This window comes from Moschus berezovskii, chromosome 22 (genome assembly GCF_049115385.1).
Source record: "Moschus berezovskii isolate FMDL1 chromosome 22, NW_MosBer_1.0, whole genome shotgun sequence".
Classification (NCBI taxonomy): Eukaryota; Metazoa; Chordata; class Mammalia; order Artiodactyla; family Moschidae; genus Moschus; species Moschus berezovskii.
Genome location: NC_142481.1, coordinates 3,820,165 through 3,841,210, shown reverse-complemented (window position 1 = coordinate 3,841,210; position 21,046 = coordinate 3,820,165). Strand labels below are relative to the sequence as shown.

General features: G+C 46.0%; 2 pseudogenes; both read left to right on the top strand.

Annotated features, from left to right (window-relative positions):
* The first annotated feature begins 1,676 nt into the window (after window positions 1-1,676).
* LOC148774272 (cationic amino acid transporter 3-like) lies at window positions 1,677-17,744 on the top strand (annotated as a pseudogene).
* LOC148774273 (solute carrier family 2, facilitated glucose transporter member 3 pseudogene) lies at window positions 7,696-11,809 on the top strand (annotated as a pseudogene).
* Window positions 17,745-21,046: the final 3,302 nt, after the last annotated feature.

The following is a 21,046-nucleotide window of genomic DNA, read 5'->3' as shown; positions in this document are numbered from 1 at the left end:
CAGTGTTGTCCATACTAATAAGACTATTATTCAGCACTAAAAATGGAAGGGAATTCCAACACATGTTACAACATGAATGAAACCAGTGAACACAGTACTGAGTAAAGTAACCTGACGGAAAGGACAAATATTGTTTGATTCCACTGAAATGAAGTAACTAGAGTATTCAGATTCAAACAGACTAAAAGCAGAATGATGACTGCTAGGAACTAGAAAAAGAGAAAGGGAGAATTTTTGCTTAATGGGAATAGAATTTCAGCTTTGCAAGATGAAAAAAGTCCTGGAGTTTTCACAAAACTCCAGTGAATGTATTTAACACTGCTGAACTGCACCCTTAAAATGATAGAGTGGTAAATTGTGTGTTACATACATTTTGCCACAATAAAAAAAGACCTCTCAGAACCTCCCCGAGGGTAACCACAGAAAAGTCAGGGCTGATAGCAACACCGCAGATGCTCCCCGCCCGCCCAGCCTCATCCCCACCCCAACAACCCGGGGCTGAGGACTGTCTTCTGTGCTTAGGACTCCCGGCTTCAGTTCTTGGAGATGTCTCAGCTCCAGCCCCACATGGCTTAACCTCAGCCTCCCTGATTGACCCTGTGCTCCAGGCTCTGCTCCAAGGGTCCAGTAAATCTCGGGTCAGCCTCTTCTGTGGGAGACTGGGTGCTGAGTTCACACCCTCCCAAAGAGACCCCTGCAACCCCAAAGGGCAGGGGGGGGTCAGCCTGGCTCTAGCCTGAGGGCGGAGAGACCCGTTTTCCAGATGAAAACAGGAGTTGGGGACTGTAGGTATGAGGTTAGGGTTTGGGGGATTGGATCAAGTGTGGATACTTTGAGACTCTTTTTAGATTCTTTAATATTCAAGCAACATTAAAGATTCCCCTTATACAAATTTTATGGTGTGAATACTCATGTCAGTCTCCTGTTTACTGTTGGCCTCCGTATCTGAGATTCCTCCTCCGTGGATATGGGGACAATTTAAGGGACTTGAGAATCCTCCAATTCTGGTAACTGCAGAGATGACTCTATGGTGATTTATATTAAATTGTCATGGGATTTGCTGCACCCAAAAACTCTGTGAAGCTGGCTCTATTGCATATCATAGGCAGCATTTTTTAAATGGTGATAAAATATAAATGGGCTTCCCTGGCGGCTCAGTGGTAAAGAATTCACCTGCAATTCAGGAGATGAAAGAGATGTGGGTTCAATCCTGGGGTTAGGAAGATCCCCTGGAGTAGGAAATGGCAACCCACTCCAGTATTTTTGCCTGGGAAATCTCACAGGCAGAGAAGCCTGGCAAGCTACAGTCCATGGGATAACAGTCAGACACATGAGTGACGGAGCACACACACACCCACAAAATACACACAGCACAAAATTTGCCACGTGAAGCATTTTTAAGTGTCCAGTTCAATACTGTGGCACATTCTGATGCAACATATTTTGCTCCCCTCAATTCTCATACACTTCCAGTAGCTTCAAAAGACATTAAAACTTTGACTCATGTTTGTAGAAACCATAGCTCAGAGATGAAGAATTTGTCTGATGCGTTATTGTGCCCCCTGCACCCTTTAACTCCATTGTTCCAAGGAATTATACTCTCGGGGTCAAGGGCCAATGGACTTTGTTGATGGCTTTTTGTCTTGTTTTCTCTGCAGATCGGAGCCACCTCAATTATGTCTAGGGTGCTGCATCAGTGTGTTTGCGAGTTTGGTCAGAAACTTACCCACAAGCGGCCGCTGGAGCCCAGACAGGAGTCTGAGAGACCCACAGCTTATCTGAGCACCCTCGACCTGGTAGCCGTGGGCGTGGGCGACACCCTGGGAGCTGGTGTGTACATCCTGACTGGTGAATTAGCCAAAGTGAGAGCTGGACCAGCGACTGTCATCTGCTTGCTGGTGGCTGCCCTATCCTGTGTGATGTCTAGTCTCTGCTTTGCTGAGTTTGGGGCCCGGGTACCACACTCTGGTACCGCGTGTCTCTACAGCTACATCCCCATGGGTCAACTGTGTGCCTTCATCACTGGCTGGAACCTCAGCCTGTCCTATGTCATGGGTGAGATGATGGATTGAGGGGAGAGTGGGGGCTTCAGATGAGGAAATTAGGAGGTGGGTTTCAGGTCTTCACTCATTCATGAGAACGTTGTTTTTGACCTTGTGGATTGAAGTTGATGATAGTGGCAGGAAAACCCCACAACTTCATTTTACTTAAGTCTATCCTGTTTTTCTTAAACTGGGCCAAGAACCCAGAGGAAAGGGAACTGTAGGGAGCAGATGAGAGGGAGGCGTGGCGCACAGGCTCGTCCCCTCCCCTTAGTGAAGTCTTGGCTCAGCTGTTGCCGTCATGGCGTTTTATTTACACCTGGACTTAAAATTTCAACCCACGTCTTCCAGCTCTCCTGATCCCAACTTTGTTATATTTTCTTGTATAAAATTGATCTCCTCATAGCATTTTTTTATTGGAGGTTAATTACTTTACAATATTATATTGGTTGGTTTTGCCATACATTGACATGAATCCGCCCCAGGTGTCCATGTCTTCCCCTCCTTGAGCCCCCCTCTCACCTCCCTCTTCCCCTTATCCTCCCTCTGGGTCATCCCCGTTCACCAGCCCCGAGCACCCTGTATCATGCGTCGAGCCTGGACTGGTGATTCGTTTCACATGTGATAATATATTGTTTCAATGCCATTCTCCCAAATCATCCCACCCTCACCCTCTCCCACAGAGTCCCAAAGACTGTTCTATACACCTGTGTCTCTATTGCTGTCTCGTATACAGGGTTATCATTACCATCTTTCTAAATTCCATGTATATGCATTAGTATACTGTATTGGTGTTTTTCTTTCTGGCTTACTTCACTCTGTATAATAGGCTCCAGTTTCATCCACCTCATTAGAACTGATTCAAATGTATTCTTTTTAATGGCTGAGTAATACTCCATTGTGTTTAAGTACCAAAGCTTTCTTATCCATTCGTCTGCAGATGGACATCTAGGTTGCTTCCATGTCCTGGCTATTATAAACAGTGCTGCAATGAACATTGGAGTACATGTGTCTCTTTCAATTCTGGTTTCCTCGGTGTGTATGCCCAGGAGTGCGATTGCTGGATCATATGGCAGTTCTATTTCCAGTTTTTTAAGGAAGCTCTGCACTGTTCTCCATAGTGGCTGTACTAGTTTGCATTCCCACCAACAGTGTAAGAGGGTTCCCTTCTCTCCACACCCAGCTGACCTACTTTGTGAATCATCTGTGTCTGCCCTCTCCAACCCATTAAAAGGAACTCTTTGAGATTAAATATTTTGTTTGAGCACCCCCCAAAAAATATACCATATCAAGAATAGGTTTAAAAGAGGCTGGATGAGAAGTTGAACCAGAACGTACTCAAGCTTCTAGATCAGCTGCTAGTTCATAGAAGACCTAAGCGTTTCAGCCAAAAACACTATTAGCCAAAACCAGAATGTGGACAATTTTCCAGCAAGGAAAAATGATGCACTTTCTGTAACAATTAAATGACATGACCCAAAGTGGAGAGTTAATGTAGACATACCTTGGAGATTTTGTTCCAAACCACGGTAATAAGGACAATTGGCAATAAAGGGAGTCACAGAATTCTTTGTTTTTCCAGTGAAAATAAGTTATTTTATATTACACAGCAGTCTGTTCAGTGTGCTATAGTACTGTCTTTAATTAAACAATGTATATACCTTATTTTTAAAGATGTTATTGCTAAGAAATGCTTACCATCATCTGATGACACAAGGTTGCCATGAAGCTTCAAACGTAAAAAAGTAAAAAAAAAAAAAAAAATTCAGTATTTGCAAAACACAACACAGAAACATATCTGTAAATATGTATGTATCTTTATATTCAATTTATATGTAATTAATATTCATATAAGTATTAATATTCATAAAATATGTATCTATGTAAAGTATTTGTATTAAAACAGTACATAACGTATAGAACTTTAGAATTGGGTAAATTGATTAAAATGCAGTAAACAACACAGATGTGAATATACTGATGGAGAAATGTTTTATAGATGTGTGTGGGTGTGGGCCTGGGCACATTCTCTCAGTGTTGTCTGACTCTGCGACATGGACGGTAGCCCCCCAGGTTCCTCTGTCCATGAGATTCTCCAGGCAAGAACACTGGGGCAGGTTGCCATTCCCTTCTCCAGGGGATCTTCCCAATCCAGCGATCAAACACACATCTCCTGCATTGGCAAGCGGATTTTTTTACCACGGACCCACATGGGAAGCCACTTTATAGATTATACATTTGATCCACCATCTCGGTTTCCTGTACAATCATTTGCGTGTGCAGTTTTGGCAGCAGGCTTTAAGCAGATGCAGGTATGTGTCATGGGTCACTTGATAGCTAGGGAAAGGACAATAATATGGAAACAACAATCGTCCGTGAAGCAGTGTGGGAAATTTGCCTAGTCCCGGGGGACCAACCAATCAGGGCCCTGAGAGGGCCAGTGTATGTCACACTTTGCAACCACTCTGCCCCTTGGGAATCTTTGCTGGGTGTCTCAGTGTCTTCTGAGGTAGTGATGTAAGTCAGAGGAGTCATGTGGGTGATAGTACAATGCCTTCTTGTTTGGCCAGTAGAAAATCTAGGGCAGTTCATTCTCTAAAACCTACTCTGGCTGAGGATTTTACGTACATCTGTTGTGCTACAATTCTTTTTGTGGTTTCTTCAGTTATTTGAGCAATGGCAGCTTATAGATTTCTAAGTATATTTCTGTTTACATATACCCTTGGGCTAGGAACCAAGATTCCCAAAGACTTTGCCACCAGCTATCTTGGTATCCTGCTAACATGGATCTCTTGACTCTGTAATGGGGAGGTAATGTAATGACCCAATACCATAAACCTACTTGCCAGTTTTTGAGACATACCTCGGGAAGATGGATTAGTTCCAGTATCACATATGAAGACAAAACCCAGGAGAGCAGAAGGCAGATTTGGACAAATGGGGACCCTCATACACTTTTGTTGGGAATGTAAATTTGTGCAAACACTATAAAAAACAATATGGAGGTTTATCAAAGAACTAAAATTAGAACTACCATCTGACCCAGAAAGTCCACTCCTGGGTATATATCCAATAAAACAAAAACACTAATTTGAAAAGACGTATGCCCGTCAACGTTCGTAGCAGCATTATTCACAATTGCCAACAAATGGAAGCAACCTAAGTATCCATCAACAGATAAATGGATAGGGCTTCCCTGGTGGTCCATTTGCCTTCCAATGCAGGGTACACAGATATATATGATGCCTAGTCCAGGAAGATCCTACATGCCGTGGGGAAACTAAGCCTGTGAACCACAGCGACTGAACCCACATCCTGCAACTACTGAAGCCCTTGCAGCTAGAAACCATGCTCTGCAACAAGAAGAAACCCACAATTGAGAAGCGTGTTCACTGCAACTGAAGAGTAGCCCCTACTTGCTGAAACTAGAAAAAGCCCACGTGCAACAAGGAAGACCTAGCACAGCCAAAAGTAATATAAATAAATAACTTTTAAAAAGAAAGTGAGATGAATGGATAAAGAAGATGTCATATAAATATTTATGTATGTGTGTGTGTGTGTGTACATACAATGATATACTACGCAGCCAGAAAAAGAACTAAAACTCTCCACAGTAGCTTAATCTACTTCACTCCCTCTTGTGTGGTTGGCTTTAAAAAACAAAACGGCAATAGTGTAAATCAAGTACATCTCAATTTTTAAAGAAGTTAATGTAATCATCAACCACTTATATTTAAGCCCCATGTTGCAGGTTTGTGCTCAGCGTTTTAACATGTGGGTCATTAGATGGAGATCAGAATCTAGTCAACCCTTTACCAGTACCACCATCCCCCCCTCACCACTCCACTTCCTGCTCCCGGGTTTTCCTTCGTGAGGAGCAGAGCTCCTGACCTCTCACATCAAGTATCACTTCCCTGTCTCTGTGCTCGGCTCTCCCAGCAATAGAACTCCTTGAGGAAGACCAAGTCACATCCCCTTTATCCTCTCCCATCAACTGTACAAGACTCAACAAAGCACAGTGCTTGTTCAATATTTGTGTTGCTTTAATTCACATCAGAGATGTTAAGCTGCCTCCTCCTGGCTGGGGCACAGCTGAGCTTGAAGGTCCCCACACTGGGGTGTCTCAGGTCAGGCGCAGACTCTGGGGGGTCAGGTCACGTAAGAGGAGTGGGGGGAGCGGGCTTGATGGGGGCCTGAGCCTCACAGCCCACACTTCCTAGGGTCCTTGGTGATCAAGTGAGTTCAAGTGTCCACAGAAATGATCAACGAAAAACACATAACTGAAACGGGAAAGAGTTTTCTTTGAGCCAAACTGAGGACGGCAGCAAGGGAGACAGTGTCCCTGTAGCTCTGCAGAACTGCTCTGCTGAAGTGCGGTGTCCAGCACAGTCTTCTGCCTCTTCCAAGCAAAGGACATACATCAACATGACAGGACATACTCCTTCAAGGTTTCAAAAGAGACAGACTTCATACACAGACAGCAAGACGGCAGCTCCCTGGTGACTGGGAAGGGAACGTTATCTCCCAGAGAGTGCTAACAGTGAGGCCATGAGGAGGCAGTTACTCATCCTTATCTTCAAAACAGATGCTCTTCACCCCAGTTGTTAAAGAAGACGTTCTGTGAGGGTTTAGTTCACACAAATTTAGGCTGAATCATGTATTATAAGTCAAAACGACGTCCCCATACCTCAATAGGTGAACATCCTCTCCATCACAAGCAGATAAAAATCTTAGAACTGTTTGATTCAGTGATTCTACTTCTGATGATGTACACAGAAGGATTGAATGCACTCTCTGGAAGAGATATTTGCAAATTCCTGTTCACAGCATTTTTCACAGTAACTATAGCATGAGAGCAACCCAGGTTTTCCATTGATCAAAGAATGGATAAGCCAATATGGTAGGTACTGACAATAGAGTATTGTTCAGCGTTTAAAAAAAGGGAATTCTAACACGAGATACAATAGGGATGACCTTGTGGTCATTTTACTAGGTGAAATAAGCCTGACAGAAAAGCAGAAATATTGAATGACTCCACTTAAAATGAAGTACCTGGAGTGGTCAGATTCATAGAGACAGAAAGTAGAAGGGTACTTGCCAGGAACTGTGAATGGGAAATGGAAATTACTATTGAATGGAACAGAACTGACGTTTTTCCAAGATGAAACACTTCTGAAGTTTGCACAAAATTTGAAGGTACTTAACACAACTGACCTGCAGACTTAAAAATGGCTAAAATGGTCAATTTTTTGTTATGGGTATTTTACCACACGTAAAAAAAAAAACTTCTCAGAACCCCCACCGAGGATAACCACAGAGGAGTCAAGCTGATAACAACACCACAGATGCTAACTGCCCACCCAGCCCAATCTCCACCCCAACAACCCGGGGGTGAGGACTGTCTTCTGTGCTCAGGACTCCCTGCTTTGGTTCTTGGAGATGTCTCAGCTCCTGCCCTACATGGCTTACCCTCAGCCTCCCTGACTGACGCAGTGCTCCAGGCTCTGCTCCAAGGATCCAGTAAGTCTCGTGTCACCCTCTTCTGTGGGAGACTAGGCGCTGAGTTCACATCCTCCCAAAGAGACCTCTGCAGCCCCAGAACGCAGGGGGATCAGCCCGGCTCCAGCCTGAGGGTGGAGAGACCAATTTTCCAGATGAAAGCAGAAGAAGCTGAGAGCTGTTGTGTTTGTGTGAGAAAAGCTGGGGATAGGGGGATTGGAACAAGTATAGAGACTGTGGGACTCTTTTTAGACTCTTTAATATAGAAATAATAGACTGAGGACCTGGAGGAAAACTTGCCACTAAGAGAGGACATTTTGGAGGTTTTGCTGCCTGGAAGAGGGGTCTCTGGAGTCCCATTCCTAGATCTTTATCAAAGATTTGAAAAGAATTAAATTAGGGCCATGGGGACTGTGAAGGTCACCACACCTCTGATCTTCGCCATCTCAGTTGCTACCATAGGCTCTTTCCAGTTTGGCTACAACACTGGAGTCATCAATGCTCCTGAGGCGATCATAAAGGACTTTCTCAGTTACGCTTTGGAAGAGTGGTCAGAAACCCCCCCGTCCAGCATGCTTCTCACATTCCTGTGGTCCTTGTCCGTGGCCATCTTCTCCGTGGGTGGTATGATCGGTTCCTTCTCCATCGGACTCTTTGTCAACCGATTTGGCAGGCGCAATTCAATGCTTATTGTCAACCTGTTGGCCATAGCTGGCGGCTGCCTTATGGGATTCTGCAAAATAGTAGAGTCGGTTGAAATGCTAATCATGGGCCGACTGGTTATCGGCCTCTTCTGCGGACTCTGCACAGGATTCGTGCCCATGTACATTGAAGAGATCTCACCTACTGCCCTGCGGGGTGCCTTTGGTACTCTCAACCAGCTGGGCATTGTTAACGGAATTCTGGTGGCCCAGATCTTTGGTCTAAAAGTCATCTTGGGGACTAAAGATCTCTGGCCTCTGCTCCTGGGCTTCACCATCATACCAGCCATCATCCAGTGCGCTGCCCTTCCATTTTGCCCTGAAAGTCCTAGATTCTTGCTCATTAACAGAAAGGAGGAGGAGAAGGCAAAGGAGGTCCTCCAGAGGCTCTGGGGCACCGAGGACGTGGCTCAGGACATCCAGGAGATGAAGGATGAGAGTGAGCGGATGTCGCAGGAGAAGCAAGTCACCGTGCTGGAGCTCTTCCGCGCCCCCAACTACCGGCGACCCATCATTGTCTCCATCATGCTCCAGCTCTCCCAGCAGCTCTCTGGGATCAATGCGGTGATCTACTACTCGACAGGAATCTTCAAAGAGGCAGGTGTCCAGGAGCCGGTCTATGCCACTATCAGCGTAGGTGTGGTCAACACCATCTTCACCGTGGTGTCTGTGTTCTTGGTGGACAGGGCTGGGAGGAGGACTCTACACCTGACTGGCCTTGGAGGGATGGCTTTTTGTTCCATCCTCATTATGATTTCATTGTTACTAAAGAATGATTATAGCTGGATGAGCTTTATCTGTATTGGGGCCACCCTGGTCTTCGTGGCCTTCTTTGAAATTGGCCCAGGCCCCATTCCCTGGTTTATTGTGGCTGAACTCTTCAGCCAGGGACCCCGCCCGGCTGCCATGGCAGTGGCTGGTTGTTCCAACTGGACCTCCAACTTTTTGGTTGGACTGCCCTTCCCCTTGGCCACGTTCCACTTAGGCGCCTACGTTTTCATCTTCTTCACCATCTTCCTCATTATCTTCTGGGTCTTCACCTTCTTCAAAGTTCCTGAGACCCGCGGCAGGACTTTTGAGGAAATTACACGAGCTTTTGAAAGGCAGGTGCAGACAGGAACCCGTGGTGAGAAAGGCCCCAGCATGGAGATGAACAGCACCCAGCCCACGAGGGACACCAGCACCTCAGACGTGCCTCCTACCCACCTCCCTCCCGTCACGAAAAGCAGCCTCCCCCTGGGCAAGCGGGGAGACCTCATCGGGTTGTAACCCAGGACTGTTTCTGAATGCTGCTACTCCATTCCTTTCCCTTCCACACACTCGATGGGCGCTCAGAGGATCCCAAGGCTGGGATTCGTTGTTGTCTTCAATGGCTTTTAAAAATTTCATTTCTTGGACATTTTCTTCAGCTCAGGAGAGACCAAGTAAGCCTACCTTCATTTCAGGAGGGATTGGCTGCTTGGTATGTGACAACTTGGCCAGCTCCTGCTCCCTTAGGTTCTAAAATTGCCTCAGGGCATTTTGGGCAGTGGGCTAGAAGGTGCCATTCCTCCAACCTCAGACTCACCAGGAAGCAGGTACACTTTAGAGTGGGGGGCAGAGAGGGATTCCGTAAGAGCTCCTTCTTCACTTCCGTACAGCTCTGCTGAGCAACTTAAGTTTTATTTATCTTCTGGTTTTATTGCATAAATATTTATTTTCTTAAACATAAAGTAACTTTACTAAACAATGAAAGCATAAGGAAATTGAGGTTAGAGGGAGGTGCTTCAAGAGAGGTTATATGGTAGAAGATTTTATAGCGAAGAGGTTAAGGAGCAATAAGAAGGGAAGGATTTAGGGAGAAAAGTCATGCAAGATTGGAGGATACATGATGTGGTGTGTGAGGTTTGCACGTTGCCTCTTAACAATTTCTATCCTTCAGATAAAAACTCTCAACTTTTTCAGAAAAGTCACGTGCCTGTATAAAGAAGCTATTGGTTTCCTTTGGAATTTTTTTCTTCTTTTAAGATTATATGCAGTATTACTTGAAATCTAGGATTATTGGTAAGGTGGGCATTGTAGTTAGTAGGGGTTTATGGGTTCTAGTTTTGGATGGAGTCCAGAGAAGGGATGGTTATTTCTACAAATCCTCTCTCCCCTCACTGGACCAAGCAGCTTCTTTCTCTGTAGTGAACTCACTTTTTTAAAAAAAATATTCCTATCACCCATTTGGTAGGAGAGCCTCCCAAGTGAGCAACCAAAAATCTTGGTTCTTGGTAGAGGTTCATTATTTCTTCAGTTTGTTGTTTAGAGGATTTTAGATGTTGATTTTTATTTTGCTTTAAGGCATAGCTTTAAAAAGAACTTAGAGATATTTATAGCTAACTTGGAATTTGCAACCTCAGCACTGGAAGACGATTTTTTTCCTGAATGATTATTATCCAGTTGACGTGTGTTATTCCAGGAGGGTCATCTCATGCTTGTTTATGTCTGTTTACTGTGTCAAGTGACCCTTGTTACCACGTTTCCATAGTGTGATGTCAGGTGCCCCCTGAGGGACTTGAACTTCCCTGTAGACCACACGTGACAGTCTGTGTGGATGTGCGGCAAGGCCCACACGTGAGCGTGAACATGTGCGCACCATCATGAAGCAGTTGCTGGTTATCTTGTTAGGTTCCTAAGGCCCCTATTGGGGATAATGTGTCCAGACTCACTCGTGTATATGTAAACAACACTGCCTCTGCTGGGCGGAACCTGCATCAATGGTTTTCTTTGAAACTTCAGGGTCCCATCTCGTCTGGCTGCCTTTCCTTGTTGGGGAGGACAGAGAGAACTCCCTAAACGTTGAGACTGAGAGTGGAGGACTCACTCTCCACTTAGACAGCAGGAGAAGACAGGAAAGAGTGTGAGACCAGGACATGCTGCCTCCTGGGTGCGCTGGAAGGGCGTCATGAGGGAGAGGGAAGCATTCTTAAGGGGACAGTAAGCTTCTAGAGCTGGGGTGGCCAGAGGGTTTGCTGAGATGGAGGGATGACATCTGCCGCAGCCCACGGCCACCTCCAGTATCATCCAGTATTTTTAGAAGTGGAGACTGGGCTCCTCACCCCTCCTTCTTATGTTGTTTGATCTCCCTTTCCCTCTTTGGTGCTTACATATTTCAAACCCTTTAGTCAAACCCTCGCCTATGACAGTATTTTGGTTCAAAGTTCTCACCATTCCCTCTGGTTGCTGAGGTTTTGGGTACAAAACTCGCAGAGCCTTGGGACAGTGCTTTGCCGTGACGGGGGACTATCCTCCAACTGCACCTCTGCTCTGACTCCTCAGACCAGTGGATTGGCAGTGGTGCAGCATGGAATTTTTCCCAGTTCTCAGTGACCAGGTTGTGAATAATTTCCAAATGGATTTTTTCTATTATTGTTGCTACGGTTCTTTGTTTTGAAATAAAATTCTGAATGTACATATATAGCATCACAGGCTTGGTTTTGTATGTGGTGGTGTAGGGGGGAACCTTCCTCTGTAACAACAAATCAGCTTTAAACACCGATTAAAGCTTTAAACACTGGCTGCTCAGTACTTGTTGTAACCTAAATAAGTTTCTTACACGAGAGTTTTGTACAAATGAAAACAGCCATACTCGTTTATTAGGCACAGATGAAATGGAAAAGCCTTAGCGCATTGCCTTGCATACTTAATAAATTGTTGCTTGCTTTCAAAAAAAAAAAGAAATAATAGTAACGATTCCCCTTATACAGGGTTTGTGATGTAAATACTGATGTCAGTCTCCTGTATACTGTTGACCCTCCGTATCTGCGGACTCCTTCTCTATGGACACGGGGATGATGTAAGGGACTTGAGGACCCCCAGATTGTTATACCTCAGAGATGACTGTGTGGCGATTTATACTGAATTACCATCAGGTTTGCTCCAACCCACAACCCACAACTCTGTGAAGCTGGCTCTATTATTTACCATGCAGCAATTAAGGATATGGTAGCCGTCTATGGGATCACACAGAGTCAGACACGACTGAAGTGACTTAGCAGCAGCAGCAACATACCACAAAGCATAGCATTTGCCATCTTAAAAATGTTTGTGTCCATTTCAGTAATGTGGCCCTTTTTGATGCAGCATGTTTTGTCCCCCTCAATCCTCTTACACTTCCAATAACTTTGAAATGTATTAAAAGCTTCATTTGTGTTTGTGGAAAACAAAGCTCGGAGATGGAGAGCTTGCCCCGTATGTGCTTTCATCCTCTGCCCGTCACGACTCCATCATCCTGTGGAGCTGAACTGGCAGGGCCGAGGGCAGATGACGTTCTGGATGGCTTTGTGGCTTGTTTCTTCTGCAGAGCATAACCTCCTCATCTGTGTCTAGGATGCTGCATCAGTGTGTTTGACAGTTTGCTCAGAAGCTGGTCGCAGGTGGCCTCTGGAACCCGTAGAGGAGTCCGAGAGTCCCGAAGCTCATCTGAACACCCTTGACCTGGTGGTCTTGGGTCTGGGCAGAAGCCTGGGAGCTGGCGTGTACATCCTCACTGGTGCAGTGGCCCCGTCTGTCCCCGGACCAGCGATCATCATCTCCTTCTTGGTGGTTGGCCTGTCTTGTGTGATGTCGGCTCTGCTATGCTGGGTTTGGGGCCCCAGGTACCTCGCTCTGGTTCTGTGTATCTCTACAGCTACGTCACCATGGGTCAACTGTGTGCCTTCATCACTGGCTGGAACCTCATACTATCCTTTGCCATCAGTGAGATGATGGATCGGGGGAAGTTGTGGGCTTAAGATCAGGAAACAAGGAGGCGGGATTTAGTTCTTCACTCTTCACTCATTCACGAGAACCTTGTTATCCACCTTGTTGGATAAAGATGATAACAATGGCAGGAAGCTCCCACATTGTCATTCTATTCATCTCTCTCCTGCTTTCTTTAAATGATGGACCAAGAACCCAGGGGTCAGGGAACTGCAGGGAGTATGTGAGAAGGAGGCATGTCCCTTGGGCTCATCCCTTCACCATTTCGATGTATTTGCTAGACTGCTGCCTTTGTGGGATTTTCCCTTATATCTGGTTTTATAATTTCTAGTTTCACTTTCCATCTCTCCTGGTCCCAATTTCCTGTGATATTTTCTTGCATAACGTTGATCTCCTCCTAGCATATTAAACAGCTGACCTATTTTGTGAAGGCTTCCCAGGTGGTACAGTGGTAAAGAATCTGCCTGCCAATGCAAAAGACAAAAGAGACATGGGCTCCATCCCTGGGTGAGAAGATCCCCTGGAGTAGGAAATGGCAACCCCCTCCAGTATTCTTGCCTGGGAAATCCCATGGACAGAGAAGCCTGGAGGGCTACAGTCCATGGAGTCGCAATGAACCAGACAAGATTGAACGCGTGCACGCACACACACATACACACACACAATTTGGTGAATCACTTGGGTTTTCCCATCCCAACCCTTGAAAAGAATCTCTTTGCGATTAGGTATTTTGTTTGGGTTCCCTCCCCGCAAAAGATATAGCCCATGGCCCGTATTAGGAATCTATTTATGTTTGTCAATGAATATTCCTTCTGCCACTGCAGGCACCACCACTGTAGCCAGGCCTGGAGCTACACCTTTGACAGCCTCTTTGGGAACCACATCTCTCAGGCGTTACAGGAAACTCTCTCCATATTTGCCCTCTTTCCGGGCCACATACCCAGACTTTTTTACCCTGGGCCTTTTGCTTCTGGTCAGCGGTGAGTCAGGGGTCAGAGACAGAGTGGGAAGAGCAGAGTGTGGAGGGGGAGCTGGGGTGGGAAAGGCTTGGGTAGCAGAATGGTGGGGGATTAGGACTGGAATGGTCTCTGATGTGAGAGACACAAAGGCAAGATAAAGACCATCGTTTCCCATTCGTGGCATCGTTGACAGTTTGGGTTGGATCATTCATAGGTGTAGGGGTGTGCGTTTCAACTTTTTGAGAAAATCATTGTTGGATGTTGAGTAGCATCTCTGACATTTACCCACTAGATACCAGTGACAACCACCTCCTAAACTGTGAGAATCAGAATATCTGGAGACATTGTCAAATGTTCCTTAGGGGACAAAACCATTCCTAGGATGAGATTCATTTACTGAGACCTACTATTATCTCTTCTGTATTGAGACCAAACTGTGTTTTTAATTGAGGAGAAAATAGCATAGCACAAAATTAAACATTTTATTATTTTTCCCAGGTACAGCACTGTACAAATTTAAAGTATACATGTAATGATTTGGTACATGTATATATTGTGAGATGATTGTCATGTAAGACATTATCCATCTTAAAGTGTACAATTCAGTGGTACTTAGAACATTCACAGTGTTGGGTAACCATCACCTCCGTCGAGTTGCAAATATATTTTTAAATAAAAACATTTAATTTCAAGGCCAGGCATGTTTCAAATCTGTAAGCAAGGTCACCCAACTCAAAACAGCAAAAGAGTACCCCTATCAAGCGAGTTTCCAAATATTTTTATCACCTCAAAAGGAAATCCCATACCCATCGAGCAGATATTTTCATCTGTCCAGCACCAATCCCTCAGCTCTTGGAAACTGTCTATGGATTTGGTTATCTTGGATGTCTCATATTCCATCTGTCCCACAGGAGTACTGGCTCTGGGTGCTCGTGAGTCAGCCTGGGTTTACAAAGTGTTCACGGGCATCAACCTTTCTGTTCTCGCTTCACCATCGTCTCTGGCTTCATTAAGGGAGACCCGCACAACTGGAAGCTCGCAGAGCAGGACTACACGTCGAACACATCTGCATCCAGAGGGACTAAAGAGACCTGGGCTGATGGATCCAGGTGACGGGGGTCCTGGAGCCCAGCACTTGCGATATGAAGGGAGGAGTATTAAGCAGAGATGGCTGAATACAACTCACCCATGTTCTTCCTTTTTTCTTCTCTCACCATAGCTTGGGCCCTCTGGGTTCTGGAGGGTTTGTGCCCTTTGGCTTTGATGGGATTCTCCATGGAGCAGTAACTTGTTTCTATGCATTTTCGGTTTTGATTCCATTTGCATGAGAGGTAAGAGGGTCATTGTGTGTCCCATCGGGGGTTTGGGCACAGTTTGGGCTGCCCTTGGCCTTAGGGCTTGGGAGAAGGTTAGCCTGCTTTTGGCCATGGAGGAGGGAATTTTATTTTGTACTTTCACTGCAGTGTGTTTTCCTGATCCAATACCTCCTCCCATCTCACAGGGGGAGAAGCCCTAAATCCTTAGAGGTCCAACCCCTTCAGCACCATGATCACGATCTTCATCTGCTTTGTGGTATATTTTGGTGTCTCAGCGGCACTCACCCTCATGGTGCCCTGCGAGCCCCTTGCCCCATGTTGGGTGGGATGCTGCCAGATATGTCGTGGCCGTTGGCACCCTCTGTGCTCTTGCATCCAGGTCAGTGTCATGGTTTTCTCCCCATCTACTGTCAGATGCTCGGGTGTCCCAGCCCTTGGGATTGAGAGACAACACCTTGCCCCATGTAGAATAGGGAGAGGATGCCCCGGTCTCCCCTGCTTCTCCACATCCTCACACATGCTCCCCATTTTCCCTCTCAGCCTCCTGAGTACCATGTTCACCACGCCTGGGTTAATCTATGCAATGGGAAAAGACAGGCTCCTTTTCCGGGGACTTGCCGGGACCCGCGATCGCACAGACACCCACATCACGGCCATCGTGGCTTCTGGGAGCCCTGCAGGTGAGGAAATGAAACCCGTTCCTTCTGTGATCCACTTCCTTAACTCGCATGTTTCCAATAGTTTCTCACTCCCTCCCCGCCTCGTACCCGCCCTCACTCCAGGGATCTTGGCGTTGCTCTTTGAGCTCAGAGGCCTTGTGGACCTCACATCTGTCAGGGCCCTGCTTACTTACTCCCTGGTGGCCCTTTCAGTTCTTGTCCTCAGGTGAGACCCCACCACACCTTGAGCTCGGGCCTTGCACTTGTGGGGATTGATGGGGAGGTAATCAACTTCTGCCTTCCTGCTGCCTCGTAAATGTCCCGCTCTGCTTAAGTGGGGAAAGGGATAGACTAGATTGTCTGATGTTGGCTGAGCAGGGACTGCTGTTAATATTGCCATAATGCCTCTAATTCAGATACCAGCTAGATGAGAATTCAAGCAAGAAGGAGAAAGCTATGATGAAGTCTGAAATTGAAGAACGTCCTCAGGAATCTGCACCTCAAGCAGGAAACTCAAACATCCTAAAGACTCTCTGGAACCCTATCAGCACCATCCCCACCCAGAAGTCTGGCCAGATTGTCTATGGATGTGCCTTATCCCTTGGTGAGCAGTGGGATTTTTCTTCGATGGTGTTCTCAAATTGGCAGGATGAGGTGGAAATGTGTGTCTCTTTCAGTCGAGGAGGAGACTTGTAGCTATGATGGCCCTTCCTGAGGTGGGCAGCCTGGGGATGTAGGGGGTGTGTGATCCGAGGTCCTGTCATCTTTGTCTTCCGGGTCCAGCCTGTTCTTCTCCTCCTTGACCCCTGCAGGTCTCCTGCTGACCCTCCTGAGCCTGGTCCTGGCCCAGTGGTCCAGCCAGGTGTTCTCTGGAGACCCCGGGCTCACAACAGTGGCTGTGCTGCTGCTGCTGCTCATCACTGGGGTCACGGCCACCATCTGGAGGCAGCCCCAGGACCCCAGTCCTCTTATGTTCAGGGTAGGTGACCTTCTGTGTTCAAAGTGTCCACCTTGAGTGAATGAAGTCTGTGTGCTTTGGTCTTGAAGTCCTTCACTGGAACAGGGAATAAGGGGAGATACTAAAACCAATGGATCCTTCCCTGATCCACATTCAGTGCTTTACAAATCCAATCTGAGAAGGCACTGAACACACAGCCTGAGTAGGGCTGGAGTCTTCCCACCCACGTGTGCTTCTCTGGTGGCTCAGACAGTAAAGATTCTGCCTGCAATGCGCGAGGCCCAGGTTCGATCCCTGGGTAGGGAAGGTCTAGAGAAGGGAGTGGCAATCCACTGCAGTACTCTTTCATGGAGAATCCCATGGACAGAGGTTACAGTCCATAGAGTCCCAAGAGTCAGACACGGCTAAGTGACTAACACTTCCCACCCACGTGGGTCTCCCGTTCAGACATCTGGGCTGTGTTCAAGGATGAACTGACTAAGCCCGCAGGTTCCTGCTTTGCCTGTCCTCACATTGGTGAGCATCTTTGTGAATGTTTACTTGATGATGCAGATGACCTCTTGGATCTGAGTCCTGTTTGGCATCTGGATGGTGATTGGTAAGTGGTTTCCTTGGATAATAAGACCCTGTGAGTGACAAAACCCAACTATCTTCCTACATTCTCTCCCCTAAACTGTATCATACGCCATGACAGGAGGCCTATTGGGCATTTGTAAGTGAGGAGAGCACCTACTTTTCCTTCTCATTGTCTCATCTCCCTACTAGGATCTGTCATATACTTTGGATATGGGATCCGACACAGCTTGGAGGAGAACAATGATCAACAGCCACAAGCCTCCACCTACCAGACTTGACAAAAGCATTCCTTCTGCTGAGTCATCTTAAACACAGGACATAGATGCTGTGAGGCATTCCTCCGTGCAATGAAGGGTCTGCTGGCTCAAGGACACTGATTCTCTGTGGAGTGTGAATGAGGGATGCATTTACAGCCATAAATATTTGCCAGTGGACAAAATGACTTTGACCTTGCACTTTTTTTTGGCATAACTTTAGGGAACTTAGTTCCCAGATGAGAGAATGAACCCCCAGACCACAGCAGGGAAACCTGGACCTCTAGGGAATTCCCAATGCTGCACAATGTCTATGCAAACTTTTAAAAATATAATATGCATAGAGGAAAGTGCATGCTTCGGAAGTGTGCAGCAAGATCAATTTTCACCAGAAAGTACCATAGTGTAATCAACAACCAGAGGAAGAAAGAAAAATATTACCTTGCTCATTGCAAACAGTTACTCAACCGTAAAAAAGAACTAAACTCTGCATGACAGCTTCAGCCATTCTATTTCATCTTGTGTGGTTAAATTTTTTTTTAATTTAGACTATTTTAAATTGATAATACTTCAATTTTTTGTCAGTTAGTGTAAAAGTCAATTGGAAGGTCCCAGGTGGCTCAGGGGTAAAGAGTTCACCTGCCCATGCAGGAAATGTTGATTCAATCCCTGGGCCAGGAAGATCCCCTAGAGAAGGAAATGGCAACCCATTCCAGTATTCCTGCCTAGAAAATTCCATGAACAGAGGAGCCTGGTGGGCTCCAGTCCATTGGGTCACAAACAGTCAGGCACAACATAGCTACTAAACCACAACAACAAGGAGTCAACTACTACATTTCAGTCCCATTTTGAAGGTCTGAGCCCAGTGTTTTAGCACGTTTGATGCAGGCCAGAATCTAGTAAACCCTTCAGCAGGACCCCCATCCGCCTTTCACCCCTCCACTTCCTGCTCCAGCTTTTCCTTCTTGAGGAGCAGAGCTCCTGACCTCCGACATCAAGTATCACTCCCCTGCCTGCGAGCTCAGCTCTCCCAGCAAACAAGGAGCTCTCCAAGAGCTCCTTGGAGAAAGGACCACGTCACTCTTCCATCTGTTTGTGCAAGACTGGACACAGGCACCCTACTTATTCAATGCTTGTGTTGCCTGAATTAACATCAGAGATTTTAAGCCCCTCTTCTCCTGCTTGGGGTCCTGCTGGGTTGGGGGCCCCCACACTGGAGAGTATGTGTGTGCTCAGTAACTTCAGTCATGCTCAGCTCTTAGTAACCCCATGAACTATAGCCCACCAGGCTCCTCTGTCCATGAAATTCTCCAGGCAAGAACACTGGAGTGGGCTGCCATGCCCTCTGTAGTTTCAGTTCAGATCAGTCACTCAGTCGTGTCTGACTCTTTGCGACCCCATGAACCGTAGCACGCCAGGCCTCCCTGTCCATCACCAACTCCCAGAGTTTACCCAAACTCATGTCCATCGAGTCGGTGATGCCATCCAACCATCTCATCCTCTGTCATCCCCTTCTCCTCCTGCCTTCAATCTTTCCCACCATCAGGGTCTTTTCAAATGAGTCAGCTCTTCGCATCAGGTGGCCAAAGGATTAGAGCTTCAGCTTCAACATCAGTCCTTCCAATGAACTTTCAGAACTGATCTCCTTTAGGATGGACTGGTTTTATCTCCTTGAAGTCCAAGGGACTCTCAAGACTCTTCTCCAACACCACAGTTCAAAAGCATCAGTTCTTCGGCGATCAGCTTTCTTCACAGTCCAACTCTCACATCCATACACGACTACTGGAAAAAGAAGGCATCACCTTGACTAGACGGACCTTGGTTGGCAAAGTAATGTCTCTGCTTTTCAATACGCTGTCTAGGTTGGTCATAACTTTCCTTCCAAGGAGCAAGCGTCTTTTAATTTCATGGCTGCAATCTCCATCTACAGTGATTTTGGAGCCCAAAAAAATAAAGTCAGCCACTGTATCCACTATTTCCCCATCTCTCTGACATGAAGTGACAGGACTGGATGCCATGATCTTAGTTTTCTGAATGTTGAGCTTTAAGCCTGCTGTTTCACTCTCCTCTTTCACTTTCATCAAGAGGCTCTTTAGTCCTTCTTCACTTTCTGCCATAAGGGTGGTGTCATCTGCATATCTGAGGTTATCGATATTTCTCCCGGCAATCTTGATTCCAGCTTGTGATTCCTCCAGCCCAGCGTTTCTCATGATATATTCTGCATATAAGTTAAATAAGCAGGGTGACAATATACAGCCCTGACATACTCTTTTTCCTATTTGGAACCAGTCTGTTGTTCCATGACCAGTTCTAACTATTGCTTCCTGACCTGCATACAAGTTTCTCAAGAGGCAGGTCAGGTGATCTGGTATTCCCATCTCTTTCAGAACTTTCCACAGTTTACTGTGATCCACACAGTCAAAGGCTTTGGCATAGTCAATAAAGCAGAAGTAGATGTTTTTCTGAAATTCTCTTGCCTTTTCAATGATGCAGTGAATGTTGGCAATTTGATCTCTGTAGGGGACAAATTAGCCAAAATGGTGTGACCAGGCTCTTTTATCCCACAGCCTCTCACTCTTGCCCCATGTTTTATAAATAGTGATTGTGTAACAGCTAAGAATGCCAAAGAATGTTCAAACTACTGCACAATTGCACTCATCTTACATGCTAGCAAAGTAATGCTGAAATTTCTCCAAGCTAGGCTTCAACAGTATGTGAACCAAGAACTTTCAGATGTCCAAGCTGGATTTAGAAAAGGCAGAGGAACCAGAGATCAAATTGCCAATATCCATTGGATCATAGAAAAAGTAAGAGAGTTCCAGAAAAACATCAACTTCTGCTTTATTGACTACACTAAAGCCTTTGACTGTGTGGATCACAACAAACTCTGGAAAATTCTTAAAGAGCTGGGAATACTATACCACCTTACCTGCCTCCTAAGAAATCTGTATGCAGGTCAAGAAGCAACAGTTAGAACTGGACATAGAACAACAGACTGGTTCCAAATTGGGAAAGGAGTATGTCAAGGCTGTATATTGTCACCCTATTTAATTTACATGCAGAGTACATCATGTGAAATGCTGGACTGGATGAAGCACAAGTTGGAATCAAGATTGCCAGGAGAAATATCAATAACCTTAGGTATGTAGATGACACAACCCTTATCGCAGAAAGTGAAGAACTAAAGAGCCTCTTGATGAGAGTGAAAAAGGAGAGTGAAAAAAATTTGGCTTAAAGCTCAACATTCAGAAAACTAAGATCATGGCATCCGGTCCCATCACTTCATGATGGCAAGTAGATGGGGAAACGGAAAACAGTGACAGACTTTATTTTGGGGGCTCCAAAATCGCTGCAGAT